Source organism: Arachis ipaensis, chromosome B5 (assembly GCF_059453495.1).
Source record: "Arachis ipaensis isolate K30076 ecotype BB chromosome B5, ASM5945349v1, whole genome shotgun sequence".
NCBI lineage: Eukaryota > Viridiplantae > Streptophyta > Magnoliopsida > Fabales > Fabaceae > Arachis > Arachis ipaensis.
In genome coordinates, this window is record NC_142440.1 from 54,792,044 (window position 1) to 54,807,089 (window position 15,046).

General features: G+C 38.6%; 1 non-coding gene across 1 annotated transcript; it reads right to left on the bottom strand.

Annotated features, from left to right (window-relative positions):
* Nucleotides 1–3,605: 3,605 nt before the first annotated feature.
* Nucleotides 3,606–3,713, bottom strand: LOC148564228 (small nucleolar RNA R71). Its single transcript, XR_015885171.1, has one exon. It is a non-coding gene; the product is annotated as a small nucleolar RNA R71 (small nucleolar RNA).
* Nucleotides 3,714–15,046: the final 11,333 nt, after the last annotated feature.

Sequence of the window (15,046 nt, forward strand, 5' to 3'; positions counted from 1 at the left end):
TTTAGGTATTTTCTGGCTGAAATTGAGGGACCTGAGCAAAAATCTGATTCAGAGGCTGAAAAAGGACTGCAGATGCTGTTGGATTTTCTGGAGCTACAGAAGCCCAATTGGCGCGATCTCAATTGCGTTAAAAAGTAGACATCCTGGGCTTTCCAGCAATATATAATAGTTTATACTTTGCCCAAGATTTGATGGCCCAAACTGGCGTTTCAAGTCAGCTCAAGAATTCTGGCGTTTAACTCCAAAACTGGCACAAAAGCTGGAGTTAAACGCCCAAACTGGCACAAAAGCTGGCGTTTAACTCCAAGAAAAGTCTCTACACATGGAAGCTTCAATGCTCAGCCCAAGCACTCACCAAGTGGGCCCGGAAGAAGATTTCTGCATTAATTACTGATTTCTGTAAACCTTAGGCTACTAGTTCTCTATAAATAGGACCTTTTACTATTGTATTTTCATATTTTTAGATCCTTTACTCAGACTTTGATAGACCTTTTCACATTTGGGGCTGGCCATTCGGCCATGCCTAGACCTTGTTCTTATGTATTTTCAACGGTGGAGTTTCTACACACCATAGATTAAGGTGCGGAGCTCTGCTGTTCTTCATGAATTAACACAAAGTACTATTGTTTTTCTATTCAACTCAAGTCTATTTCTTTTCCAAGATATTCATTCGTTCTTCAACTTGATGGATGTGATGATCCGTGACACTCATCATCATTCTCACCTATGAACATGTGCCTGACAACCACCTCTGTTCTACTAGCAATGGCTTGAATGCGTATCTCTTGGGTTTCTAATCTAAGATTGGAACCTTCGTGGTATAGGCTAGAATTATTGGCGGCCATTCCTGAGATCCGGAACGTCTAAACCTTGTCTGTGGTATTCTGAGTAGGATGTGGGAAGGGATAACTGTGACGAGCTTCAAACTCGCGATTGTGGGGCGTGTGACAGACGCAAAAGGATCAATGGATCCTATTTCGACATGATCGAGAACCGACAGCTGATTAGCCGATGTTGTGACAGAGCATCAGGACCATTTTCACTGAGAGGATGGGATGTAGCCATTGACAACGGTGATGCCCAACATAAAGCTTGCCATGAAAAGGAGTATGAATGATTGGAAGAAGGTAATAGGAAAGCAGAGGTTCAAGGGGAACAAAGCATCTTCATACGCTTATCTGAAATCCACCAATGAATTACATAAGTATCTCTATCTTTATTTTATGTTTATTTTCATCACCTTAAACTCCATAACCATTTGAATCCGCCTGACTGAGATTTACGAGATGACCATAGCTTGCGTCAAGCCAACAATCTCTGTGGGATCGACCCTTACTCAGGTAAGGTTTATTACTTGGACGACCCAGTGCACTTGCTGGTTAGTTGTGTGGAATTGTGACAAAGTGTGATTCACGTTTGAGAGCTCCAAGTCTTTGGCGCCATTGTTGATGATCACAATTTCGTGCACGAATTTTTTGGCGCCGTTGTCGGGGATTGTTCGAGTTTGGACAACTGACGGTTCATCTTGTTGCTTAGATTAGGTACTTTTCAGAATTTTTAAGAATGAATTCTAGAGTTTCAAGGTGATGTTCTTATCATCACAAAAGCTGATTGATTCCCATCAATTTAGCTGTTGAATATAATGTCCTGCTGAAGCTTGGCCAAACATGTCTAATCTTTTTAGACTGAAGCTTTAGACTAACATTGCATGATTCCTGGAATTCTTAATAAAAGTTTTGATTATCTTTATTTTCTTTTCCATATAAGTTTCGAATATCACAAAAAAAATTTATAAAACCATAAAAATCAAAAATATTTTATGTTTCTTGTTTGAGTCTAGTATCAATTTTTAAGTTTGGTGTCAATTGCACGTTTTTATTCTTCTTGCATTTTTCGAAAATTACATGCATTATGTTCTTCATTAATCTTCAAGTTGTTCTTGATGATTTCATTGCTCTGATCTTTAAATTCTCTTATTTTGTGTGTTTTGTTGTTTCTCATATGCATTCTCAATTTGTCAGTGTCTCTTATATGAAAATTTTTAAGTTTGGTGTCATGCATGCATTGTTTGTTTGATTTGAATTTCCTAAGATTAGTTGTATTTTGATTGTTTCTCGTCATTGAAAAATTCAAAAAAATTCTCAAAACTATATCTTTTCAAGTCAATAATACAGAGAATTGAAGATTCAGAACATTCAGCAGAGGAATAAAACAGAAAAAGCTGGGCGTTCAAAACGCCCAGTGAAGAAGGAAAACTGGCGTTTAAACGCCAGCCAGGGTACCTGCCTGGGCGTTTAACGCCCAAAAAGGTAGCATTTTGGGCGTTAAACGCCATAATGGATGCCATTCTGGGCGTTTAACTCCAGGATGACACTAGAGGGAAGATTTTGTTTTTAATTCACATTTTTTTTCAAGTTTTCATAATTTTTCAAAATCAAATCTTTTTCAAATCATATCTTTTCAATCATATCTCTTTCAAACTCAATTTCTTTCCATTTTATATTTATTTTTACTATTTTCAAAAATCCTTGCTTCAATTAAAGATTTACTTCAAAATTTTCAAGTTGTTACTGGCCTATTAAGAAAGGATCAAATTTTAATTTTAGAATCATATCTTTTAATTTCTTGTTAGTCAAGTAATCAACATTAATTTTAAAACTTTTTTTTTAATTTGATTTTCAATCATATCTTCTCAATCATATCTTTTCAATCACATCTTTTTCAAAATTAATTTTCAATCATATCCTTTTGATTTCTAATTTCAAAATCTTTTTCAAAAATCACTTAATTTCTTTCCCACTCCTAGTTTTCGAAAATCATCAATCAATTTTTCAAAATTCTTTTAATGATTTCAAAATCTTTTTAATTTATTTTCGAAAATTCTTCCCCTCTTCTCACATCCTTCTATTTAAAGGACTAACACTCCTCCTCAAGGTACAATTCGATCTCCCTCCTTCTTTATATGTTCAAAATCTCTTCTCCACCTCCTCCTTCTATTCTTCTTTTCCTCTGACACCTAAAGGAATCTCTATACTGTGACATAGAGGATTCCCTACTTTCTTGTTCTTTTCTCTTTCATATGAGCAGGAGCAAAGATAAAGGCATACTTGTTGAAGCTGATCCTGAACCTGAAAGGACCTTGAAGAGAAAGCTAAGAGAAACTAAAACACAACTCTCTCTAGAGGGCCTAACAGAGCTCTTCAAGGAAGAAGAAACCATGTCAGCCGAAAACAATAATGCCAACAATGCAAGGAAGGTGCTTGGTGACTTTACTGCACCTACTCCCAACTTCTATGGGAGAAGCATCTCAATCCCTTCCATTGGAGCTTAAGCCTCAATTATTTTCTCTAATGCAACAGAATTGCAAGCTTCATGGACTTCCATTGGAAGATCCTCATCAGTTCTTAGTTGAATTATTGCAAATCTGTGACACTGTTAAGACCAATGGGGTTGACCCTGAAGTCTACAGACTTATGCTTTTTCCTTTTGCTGTAAGAGACAAAGCTAGGACATGGTTGGATTCACAACCTAAAGAAAGCCTGAACTCTTGGGAAAAGCTAGTTAATGCCTTCTTGGCAAAGTTCTTCCCACCTCAAAAATTGAGCAAGCTTAGAGTGGAAGTCCAAACCTTCAGACAAAAGGAAGGAGAATCCCTCTATGAAGCTTGAGAAAGATACAAGCAATTAATCAGAAGATGCCCTTCTGACATGCTTTCAGAATGGAGCATCATAGGTATTTTCTATGATGGTCTATCTGAACTATTCAAGATGTTATTGGATAGCTCTGCTGGAGGATCTCTTCATCTGAAGAAGACGCCTGTAGAAGCTCAGGAACTCATTGAAATGGTTGCAAATAATCAATTCATGTATACTTCTGAAAGGAATCCTATGAATAATGGGACAGCTCAGAAGAAAGGGGTTATTAAAATTGATACTCTGAATGCCATATTGGCTCAGAATAAAATATTGACCCAACAAGTCAATATGATTTCTCAGAGTCTGTCTGGAATGCAAGCAGCAACAGGCAGTACTAAGGAAGCTTCCTCTGAAGAAGAAGCTTATGATCCTGAGAACCCAGCAATGGAAGAGGTGAATTACATGGGAGAAACCTATGGAAACACCTATAATCCTTCATGGAGAAACCATCCAAATCTCTCATGGAAGGATCAACAGAGACCTCAACAAGGTTTCAACAACAATAATGGTGGAAGAAACAGGTTTAGCAATAGCAAGCCTTTTCCATCATCTTCTCAGCAACAGACAGAGAATTCTAAGCAGAGCCACTCTGACTTAACAACCATTGTCTCTGATCTAATCAAAACCACTCAAAGTTTCATGACTGAAACAAGGTCCTCTATTAGAAATTTGGAGGCACAATTGGGTCAGGTGAGTAAGAAAATTACTGAACTCCCTCCTAGCACTCTCCCTAGCAATACAGAAGAGAATCCAAAAAGAGAGTGCAAGGCTATAACCACATCTCACATGGCCAAACCTGGAGAGGAGGAAGAGGCAGTGATCTCCACTAAGGAAGACCTTAATGGACGTCCACTGACCTTCAAGGAGTTCCCTAATGAGGAACCATGGGAATCTGAGACTCATTCTGAGACCATAGAGATTCCATTGAATTTACTTTTGCCTTTCATAAGCTCTGATGAGTATTCTTCCTCTGAAGAGGATGAAGATGTCACTGAAGAACAAGTTGCTAAGTACCTTGGAGCAATCATGAAGCTAAATGCCAAGTTGTCTGGTAATGAGACTTGGGAGGATGAACCTCCATTGCTCATCAAAGAACTGGATGACTTGACTAGGCAGAGATTACCTCAAAAGAGACAGGACCCTGGAAAGTTCTCAATCCCTTGTACCATAGGCACCATGACCTTTGAAAAGGCTCTGTGTGACCTAGGGTCAAGCATAAACCTCATGCCTCTCTCTGTAATGGAGAAGCTAGGGATCATTGAGGTACAAGCTGCAAGAATCTCACTGGAGATGGTAGACAATTCAAAGAAATAGGCTTATGGACTTGTAGAGGATGTCTTGGTAAAGGTTGAAGGCCACTACATCCCTGCTGACTTCATAATCCTAGAGACTGGAAAGTGTATGGATGAATCCATCATCCTTGGCAGACCCTTCCTAGCCATAGCAAAAGCTATGATTGATGTTGACAAAGGAGAATTGATCATTCAAGTGAATGAAGACTCCCTTGTGTTTAAAGCTCAAGGATATCCCTCTGTAACCATGGAGAGGAAGCATGAAGAGCTTCTCTCAATACAGAGTCAAATAGAGCCCCCATAGTCAAACTCTAAGTTTGGTGTTGGGAGGCCACAACCAAACTCTAATTTTGGTGTTGAACCCCCACATTCAAACTCTAAGTTTGGTGTTGGGAGGTTCCAACATTGCTCTGAACATCTGTGAGGCTCCATGAGAGCCCACTGTCAAGCTATTGACATTAAAAAAGTGCTTGTTGGGAGGCAACCCAATCTTTAATTATCTATTTTCTTTTGTTATTTTATGTTTTCTGTAGGTTGATGATCATGTAAAGTCACAAAAATAATTGAAAAAGCAAAAACAAAGTGAAAAACAGAATTAAAAATAGAACACCCTGGAGGAGATAGTTACTGGCGTTTAAACGCCAGTAAAGGTAGCAGAATGGGCGTTAAATGCCCAGTCTGGCACCATTCTGGGCGTTTAACACCAGAAAAGGGCACCAGACTGGCATTTAACGCCAGGAATGGGCAAGAAGCTGGCGTTAAACGCCAGAAATAGGCAGCAGCCTGGCATTTAACGCCAGGATTGGCAGAAAGAGGCGTTTTACATGCCACTTGGTGTAGGGATGAGAAATCCTTGACACCTCAGGATCTGTGGACCCCACAGGATCCCCACCTACCCCACCACTATCTCTCTTCTTCACCCATTCACCAATCACCTCAATACCTCTTCCCCAAAAACCCCTCACCTATCAAATCCCACCATTCTCTTCACCACTCACATCCATCCTTCATAAAACCCCACCTACCTCACCATCCAAATTCAAACCACTTTCCCTCCTAAACCCACCCATGGTGGCCGAACCATAGACACCCCCCTCACTCCTATATAAACCCATCTTCACTCCTTCATTTTCACACAACCTAAACACCACTTCTCCCCCTTGGCCGAAACACAAAGCCCACTCCATCTCTTCTATTTCTTCTTCTTCTACTCTCTTCTCTCTTCTTTTGCTCGAGGATGAGCAACCTTCTAAGTTTGGTGTGGTAAAAGCTAAAGCTTTTTGTTTTTCCATAACCATTTATAGCACCAAAGGCCGGAGAAATCTCTAGAAAGAGGAAAGGGAAGGCAAAAGCTTCCACCTCCGAGACATGGGAGATGGAGAGATTCCTCTCAAGGGTGCATCAAGACCACTTCTATGAAGTTGTGGCCATGAAAAAAGTGATCCCCGAGGTCCCTTTTAAGCTCAAAAAGGGCGAATATCCGGAGATCCGACATGAGATTCGGAAAAGAGGTTGGGAAGTTCTCACCAACCCCATTCAACAAATCGGAATCTTAATGGTTCAAGAGTTCTATGCCAATGCATGGATCACCAAGAACCATGATCAAAGTGTGAACCCGGACCCCAAGAATTGGCTTACAATGGTTCGGGGGAATTACTTAGATTTTAGTCCAGAAAATGTAAGGTTGGCATTCAATTTGCCTATGATGCAAGGAGATGCACAGCCATACACAAGAAGGGTCAACTTTGATCAAAGGTTGGACCAAGTCCTCATGGACATCTGTGAAGAGGGCACTCAATGGAAGAGAGATTCAAGAGGGAAGCCGGTTCAACTAAGAAGGCATGACCTCAAGCCCGTGGCTAAGGGATGGTTGGAGTTCATCCAACGCTCAATCATTCCCACTAGCAACCAGTCTGAAGCTACTATAGACCGGGCTATCATGATACATAGCATCATGATTGGAGAGGAAGTGGAAGTTCATGAGGTTATATCCCAAGAACTCTACAAGGTGGCAGACAAGTCTCCACTGTGGCAAGGTTAGCCTTCCCTCATCTCATTTGTCACCTCTGCAATTCAGCGGGAATTGACATAGAGGAAGACATCCTTATTGATGAGGACAAGCCCATCACTAAGAAGAGGATGGAGCAAACAAGAGATCCCACTCATGGACAAGAGCATGAGGAATTTTCTCATCATGAAATCCCTTAGATGCCTCACGGGATGCATTTTCCTCCACAAAACTATTGGGAGCAAATCAACACATCTCTAGGAGAATTAAGTTCCAACATGGGACAACTAAGGGTGGAGCACCAAGAGCATTCCATCCTCCTCCATGAAATTAGAGAAGATCAAAGAACCATGAGAGAGGAGCAACAAAGGCAAGGAAGAGACATTGAGGAGCTCAAGCACTCCATAAGATCTTCAAGAGGAAGAACAAGCCGCCATCACTAAGGTGGACCCGTTCTTTAATTTCCTTGTTCCTTATTTTCTGTTTTTCGAAAATTGTGCTTTATGTTTGTGTCTTTTTTACATGATCACTAGTGTCTAAGTGTCTATGCCCCTTAAAGCTATGAAAATGAATCCATCACCTTTCTTAAAATGAAAAATGTTTTCAATTGAAAAAGAAAAAGAAGTACATGAATTTCAAATTTTAAAACAGTAATTCTCTTGATGTGGTGGCAATACTATTATTTTTCTGAATGAATTCTTGAACAGTGCATATTTTTTAATTTGATTGTTTATGAATGTTAAAATTGTTGGCTCTTGAAAGAATGAAAGGAAAAGGAGAAATGTTATCTGATGATCTGAAAAATCATAAAATTGATTCTTGAAGCAAGAAAAAGCAGTGAAAAGCTTGCAAAAAAAAAAAAAAAGAAAAGCAAGCAAAAAAAGCCAATACCACTTTAAACCAAAAGGCAAGGGTGATAAAAAGGATCCAAGGCTTTGAGCATCAGTGGAAAGGAGGGCCCACAGGAATAAAATCCTGGCCTAAATGGCTAAACCAAGCTGTCCCTAACCATGTGCTTGTGGCATGAAGGTGTCAAGTGAAAACTTGAGACTGAGCGGTTAAAGTCGTGGTCCAAAGCAAAAAGAGTGTGCTTAAGAGCTCTGGACAACTCTAATTGGGGACTCTAGCAAAGCTGAGTCACAATCTGAAAAGGTTCACCCAGTTATGTGTCTGTGACATTTATGTATCCGGTGGTAATACTGGAAAACAAAGTGCTTAAGGCCACGGCCAAGACTCATAAAGTAGCCGTGTTCAAGAATCAACATACTTAACTAGGAGAATCAATAACACTATCTGGATTCTGAGTTCCTATAGAAGCCAATCATTCTGAACTTCAAAGGATAAAGTGAGATGCCAAAACTGTTTAGAAGCAAAAAGCTAAAAGCCCTGCTCATCTAATTAATATTGATCTTAATAGATGTTTTTGTAATTCATTGTATATTCTCTTCTTTTTATCCTATTTGATTTCCAGTTGCTTGGGGACAAGCAACAATTTAAGTTTGGTGTTGTGATGAGCGGATAATTTATACGCTTTTTGGCATTGTTTTTAGTATGTTTTTAGTATATTTTAATTAGTTTTTATTATATTTTTATTAGTTTTTAAATAAAAATCACTCTTCTGGACTTTACTATGAGTTTGTGTGTTTTTCTGTAATTTCAGGTATTTTCTGGCTGAAAAAGGACTGCAGATGCTGTTGGATTCTGACCTTCCTGCACTCAAAGTGAATTTTCTGGAGCTACAGAAGCCCAATTGGCGCGATCTCAATTGCGTTGGAAAGTAGACATCCTGGGATTTTCAGAAATATACAATAGTTCATACTTTGCTCAGAATTTGATGGCCCAAACCGGCGTTCCAAGCCAGCTCAAGAATTCTGGCGTTTAACTCCAAAACTGGCACAAAAGCTGGAGTTAAACGCCTAAACTGGCACAAAAGCTGGCGTTTAACTCCAAGAAAAGTCTCTACACATGGAAGCTTCAATGCTCAGCCCAAGCACACACCAAGTGGGCCCAGAAGAAGATTTCTGCATTAATTACTGATTTCTGTAAACCCTAGGCTACTAGTTCTCTATAAATAGGACCTTTTGCTATTGTATTTTCATATTTTTAGATCCTTTACTTAGACTTTGATAGACCTTTTCACGTTTGGGGCTGGCCATTTGGCCATGCCTAGACCTTGTTCTTATGTATTTTCAACGGTGGAGTTTCTACACACCATAGATTAAGGTGTGGAGCTCTGCTGTTCTTCATGAATTAATACAAAGTACTATTGTTTTTCTATTCAACTCCAGTCTATTTCTTTTCCAAGATATTCATTTGTTCTTCAACTTGATGGATGTGATGTTCCATGACACTCATCATCATTCTCACATATGAACATGTGCCTGACAACCACCTCTGTTCTACTAGCAATGGCTTGAATGCGTATCTCTTGGGTTTATAATCTAAGATTGGAACCTTCGTGGTATAGGCTAGAATTATTGGTGGCCATTCCTGAGATCCGGAATGTCTAAACCTTGTCTGTGGTATTCTGAGTAGGATCTGGGAAGGGATGACTGTGACGAGCTTCAAACTCGCGATTGTGGGGCGTGTGACAAACGCAAAAGGATCAATGGATCCTATTCCGACATGATCGAGAACCGACAGCTGATTAGCCGATGTTGTGACAGGGCATCAGGACCATTTTCACTGAGAGGATGGAATGTAGCCATTGACAACGGTGATGCCCAACGTAAAGCTTGCCATGAAAGAATAGTTAAAAGGAGTTGTCATGGAAAGAAAATCATCAAGGATGAGTACGATTTTATATTAAAACTACTAGACAAAGCAGTAATTATTGATGAGGAAGAAGTCGTTGAAGACCTGGGAGATGCTGATCCTCCATGGGAAAGTCAAGACATAGAGCCTCCTTCCAAGACGGTTGCATTTGATGTTGAGAAGGGTGTACAACCTCCAAGGCATGTCATGGTTAAGGAATTGGAAGAGGTCAATCAAGAGATGGAGATTCAAGAAGAAGAAGCACAACCTCCCATGCCCTTGGAAAGCAGTGAAGAGGAGATTGAATTGGAAGAAAGCTGCCAAGAGGAAGAAGTTGAAATTGAAGAAGCCTACAAGAAGGTGGAAGTTGTCAAAGAAGAGCACAAGGAAGTGGAGTTTGCAAGTTCATTAGAGACACCTCCCCCAAGGCCATTACCGTCCAACACAACATTCAAGTGGGTAAAATTCTCATCCTTGACCTTTGCTTTCCCACTTAAATATGGGCTACTGGAGACAGATGGTCAACTTAGAGTTCTTTGTGGCATTAAGAGTAAGAGGAAGATGGTCAGTGGTAAGAATTGTCCTACAAGGTTCATTATGGTTGGAAGCTTTAAGTTTAAACGCAAAGGTTGGTGTAAAGCTCAATTGAATGGGTCTAGGAAGTTGTTTGGATGCTTCAGTGAGAATTCAAATTGCTTACCACCCGGCTGGAACAATGATGATCAACTTGAAGATGGGTGTAGAAACAAGATTTGGGATCCGAGAATATATGAGGATCAAATTTGGGAGCTCAAAGCTTGTGAAGAACTCCATCAAAGCTTGAGGAATCTACTTGGTATTAATAGAGCTTATTGGAAGTCCAAGCATTGGTGAAAGTTTCAGGATGAGTTCAAGCACAAGCCACCATGACAAGGAGCTCACCAAATGTCCAACTTAAGGACTTTAACTAAAAGTGCTAGGTGGGAGACAACCCACCGTAGTATGATCGTTCCATTTCCAATCTTATTTAGTTTTGTTTGTTTTTGAGTTTTATTTTATTTTATTGAACCTAGAATTATTCATAACATCTGCATCAGCATCTGCATACGGCATTCTGCATTTTGCATAAAAAAAAAACACGCACGTGACGCGGCAGCATCGCTGACGCGCCCGCGTCACAAGTGCATTAGGAAGAAAAGAAAAGTGAACAGAGAGTCACGAGAGAGCGTGGCTGGAGGTGTGCCTTAGGCACAATTATGCCGACGCGGCCGCGTCCTTTGAAAAATAGCTTCCTCACGTATCTGCGTCACCCACGCGAACGCGTGGCCCTGTAAAATCAACGTAAATAGGTGTATGGCAGTATGTTGGGCTGGAATGGGGCTGGAACCAAGCTAGAAGCACAAGCCACACCACGCGAACGCGTGCCCCACGCGTCCGCGTCATTTTTAAAAGAAAGGCCATTCACGCGACCGCGTCACCCTAAAATTTTGGGAAAAAGAGTTTCGAACAGAGAGTTGCGCGAACGCGAGGCTGCCCTCGCGCCAATCGCATCAATCAACTCACGCGACTGCGTGCCCCACGCGTCCGTGTCATTTAGCAATCTCACCAACCGCGTGAAAGCGTGACCCACACGTCTGCGTCGCATGCGGCGCACAGATTATCCCCATCAGCCAAAATCTCTTATCTTTTCTTCCCCAAATCCTTATTTTTGTTTTCCCTTATTATTATTTATTTCTCCTCTCTTCTTCCTTCTCTATTTTTACTTTTCCATTTTTCTTTTCTTTTTACATCCATTATCAAGGTTCTTTTCTTCTCCCCTCTTTACTTCTTCATTATTATTCCTTTTCTTTTATTCATGTTTTCTTATTACTTTCATTATGCATATTTTCTCTTTCCTTTTTTTTCTTTTAATTAGTGTTGGAAATTTATTTGGGTCATTATTATCTCTTATGATTTGCTTGTGGATTGTTAAAGAATTGTTTGGTAATTATATATTAATTTTATAGGGTTGCTTGCATGTTCAATCTAATACTTTCAATAGCTTATTTACCATGCATATTATGTGTTTGTGAAAACGCCCGTATGGCATTGTGCACTGTTTTTCAATATCTTTTATTCTATTACTCTAAATGCTTGCTTTTCACAAAACCCTTTTTATATTATTATTTAAATATAATTGTTATTACAAACAGGTTATTAGTTTGAAAGGCTTGGTAATCTAACTTGGATATTGAATGCTTGGTCTATGCTACTCATGCCTTTGCTAGCATGCCAATAGACACCTTGCATTTAATTGTCATCATATGCACTTGCTATATTTCCACTGATGATTTTTAACATGTAGTCATGACCATGTGTTAACATCATTTATCTTTAATGTGCATTGATTACCACCTTTCCCGTTCTCTTCCTTGCTCTAACCCTTGAAGTTTTAACACCCTTACTATTCCCTTTTCAGGATGGCAACCAAGAAAGAAAAGAGAAAGCTACTCCCAAATCACCGGCAAGAAAAGGAACAAAAAGAGCACTAGCTGCGGAGGCACCCATCCAGTTGTACATCTTAGCATGCACTGAGGACGGTGCAACCTTTAAGTGTAGGGAGGTCGATACCGATCTCCATGGGTTAGCTATTTTCTTCTTTCCAACACCATTGTTTTATTTTCTTTGTTTGTTTATTATTGTATTTGCATGTTTAATTGCATGTTTGTTTGATTTTATGCATTTAGCTACTGCTTGGTTAAAGTAATGAGTTTCTTCTAAGACCCTATTTTTGAAAAAAAAATTTCACTAATTTAAATCAAAATTTTTTTGTTAAATTTGTTTGAAGTTGTATTTGGAACACAGTTTAAAAAGCTAAGAACACACAACCCGTGAGATTTTTAGCTTATTTATATGGTTACATTATTTAACCATAAATTTTTATTCCTGTGTGTTTTCTTCCCTATGATTGCAATCTTTGCTTTGTTCCATTCTATATGTCCACTATTTAGTGTATTTACATGCTTGCATATGATTGAGGCCATTATTTAAATTTTTACTCACTTATCCCAAATAAGCCTACCCTTTCAGTTACCTTTGTTAGCCACTTTGAGCCTTTTTATCCCCATTTGTTCTATATTTTACCACATCACTAGCCTTAAGCGGAAAAACAAGTAATCACCCCAATTGAATCTTTGGTTAGCTTAAGATAGAGAATGTGCATCAACTAAGTGTGGGGAAATTGTGGGAACATGGGTTAATAAGGGAATGTATCATGTTTCTAATTTATTTGAATATTGGGAATTTGGGAACTTACTCATGTAAAACCAGAAAAAAATTAAAAATTCATGTGCATTGATAAGTTATGTTTGCTTTTATGATTGAAAAAAAAATTTTAATAAATAAATAAGGGGACAAAATTACCCCAATGCTAAGTTAATAAAAAGATCAATGCACATGTGATAAAAGTAAAGAAATATCAAAAATTTGGTACATGAGTATGGGAATCATACAAAAGTGGAAATTATGGGTAGCTAGGCATGAATTTAATAGTATATAGAGTATATGTATATTAGGTGAGAGCTTAGGTTAGTCAAAGATTCATATTATAGCTCACTTCGCCATACATGTACCCTTACCTTTACCTCAGCCCCATTACAACCCTGAAAAGACCTCATGATGTTTGCATTGGTATACTAAATATTTGTTGATTGGTTAGATGAAGAACAAAGTTTAGAAAGCATGATTAGAGAAGAGTAGAGTAAATTACCCTATACACTTGAGAGACTAGAGTGATATACACTACCAGTGAGGGTTCAATGCTTGATTCTATGTTCCCTGCTTTCATGAGCTATCTTCTTACAAGTTTACTTGTCTTTTGTTGTATGATTTGAATTAGTGAAATCTGAATTATTTTTGTCTTGGAGAACTTATTTACTTTTAACCAAGTAGGTAGAAACATTTTTGCATGTAGTTGCATTCACATAGATAGGTTGCATTTCATACATTCTATCATTTTTCTTCACTTTTATAGCTTCTCTTGAGCTTAGCATGAGGACATGCTAATGTTTAAGTGTGGGGAGGTTGATAAACCACTATTTTATGGTTTATCTTGTGCTCATTTGAGTGATTTTTATCAACTCTTTACCCACTTATTCATACTATTTGCATGGTTTTACGTTTTCCTTCCTAATTTTGTGCTATGATTAAAAACATGTTTCCTGGGCCGTTAAATTGCTAATATTAATCCTCTCTTATTACCATTCGATGCCTTGATATGTGCGTCAAGTGATTTCAGAGATTACATGGCAGGAATGGCTTGGAGGATGGAAAGGAAGCATGCAAAAGTGGAAGGAATACAAGAAGTTGAAGGAACTGCAAAGCTGTCAGCCTGACCCTCTCGCACTAAAACGGTCATAACTTGAGCTACAGAGGTCCAAACGATGCAGTTCTAGTTCCATTAGAAAGCTAACGTCTAGGGCTTCGATTTGATATATAATATGCCATAGTTTTCCTGACACTAGGTGACACAAACGCGTACTCCACGCAGACGCGTCGCAGTGACAAAAATCAACGTGGCAGATTTCTTCTCCAGCGATTTTTGGGCTGTTTCTTACCCAGTTTTCAGCCCAGAAAACACAAATTAGAGGTTATAAAGTGGAGAAATGCATCCATTCATGAGGAGGCTCTCAATTATGCACTTTTCATAGTTTAGATATAGTTTTAGAGAGAGAGAGGTTCTCTCCTCTCTCTTAGGATTTAGGATTAGGATTCCTCTTAAAGGATTTAGGACTTTTATTATTTCAACTTACAATTTCTGCTCAATTACCAGGTTCAATGTTCCTTTTATTTATTTTTCCAATTTAATTTATGAACTTTTCCATGTTACATTTGATATCTTTATTAGTGCAACTTGAGGTATTTCGGAATTATGATTGCTTTCCTTTATTTATATAAATAATTTAGATTTTTCCCTTTTGGCTTTAAATGATCAATTGGAGACTCTTGAGTTATCAAACTCATCGTGATTGATAATTGTTATTTTTGCTAATTGAATTAGATTCCAATAACTCTAGTCCTTTCTTAGGAATTGGTTAGGACCTAAGGATCAAACTAATTAGTCCACTTGACTTTCCTTTGCTTTAGTGAAGGTTAACTAAGTGGGATTAAACTCAATTCTCATCACCATCGATAAGGATTACTAGGATAGGACTTCCAAATTTTCATACCTTTCCAAGAGTTTATTTTACAGTTATTTATTTATTTTACTTGTCATTTAAATTACTTGTTCCTTACTTTCAAAACCCCCAATTTACAAAACTCATAAGCAATAATAAGAA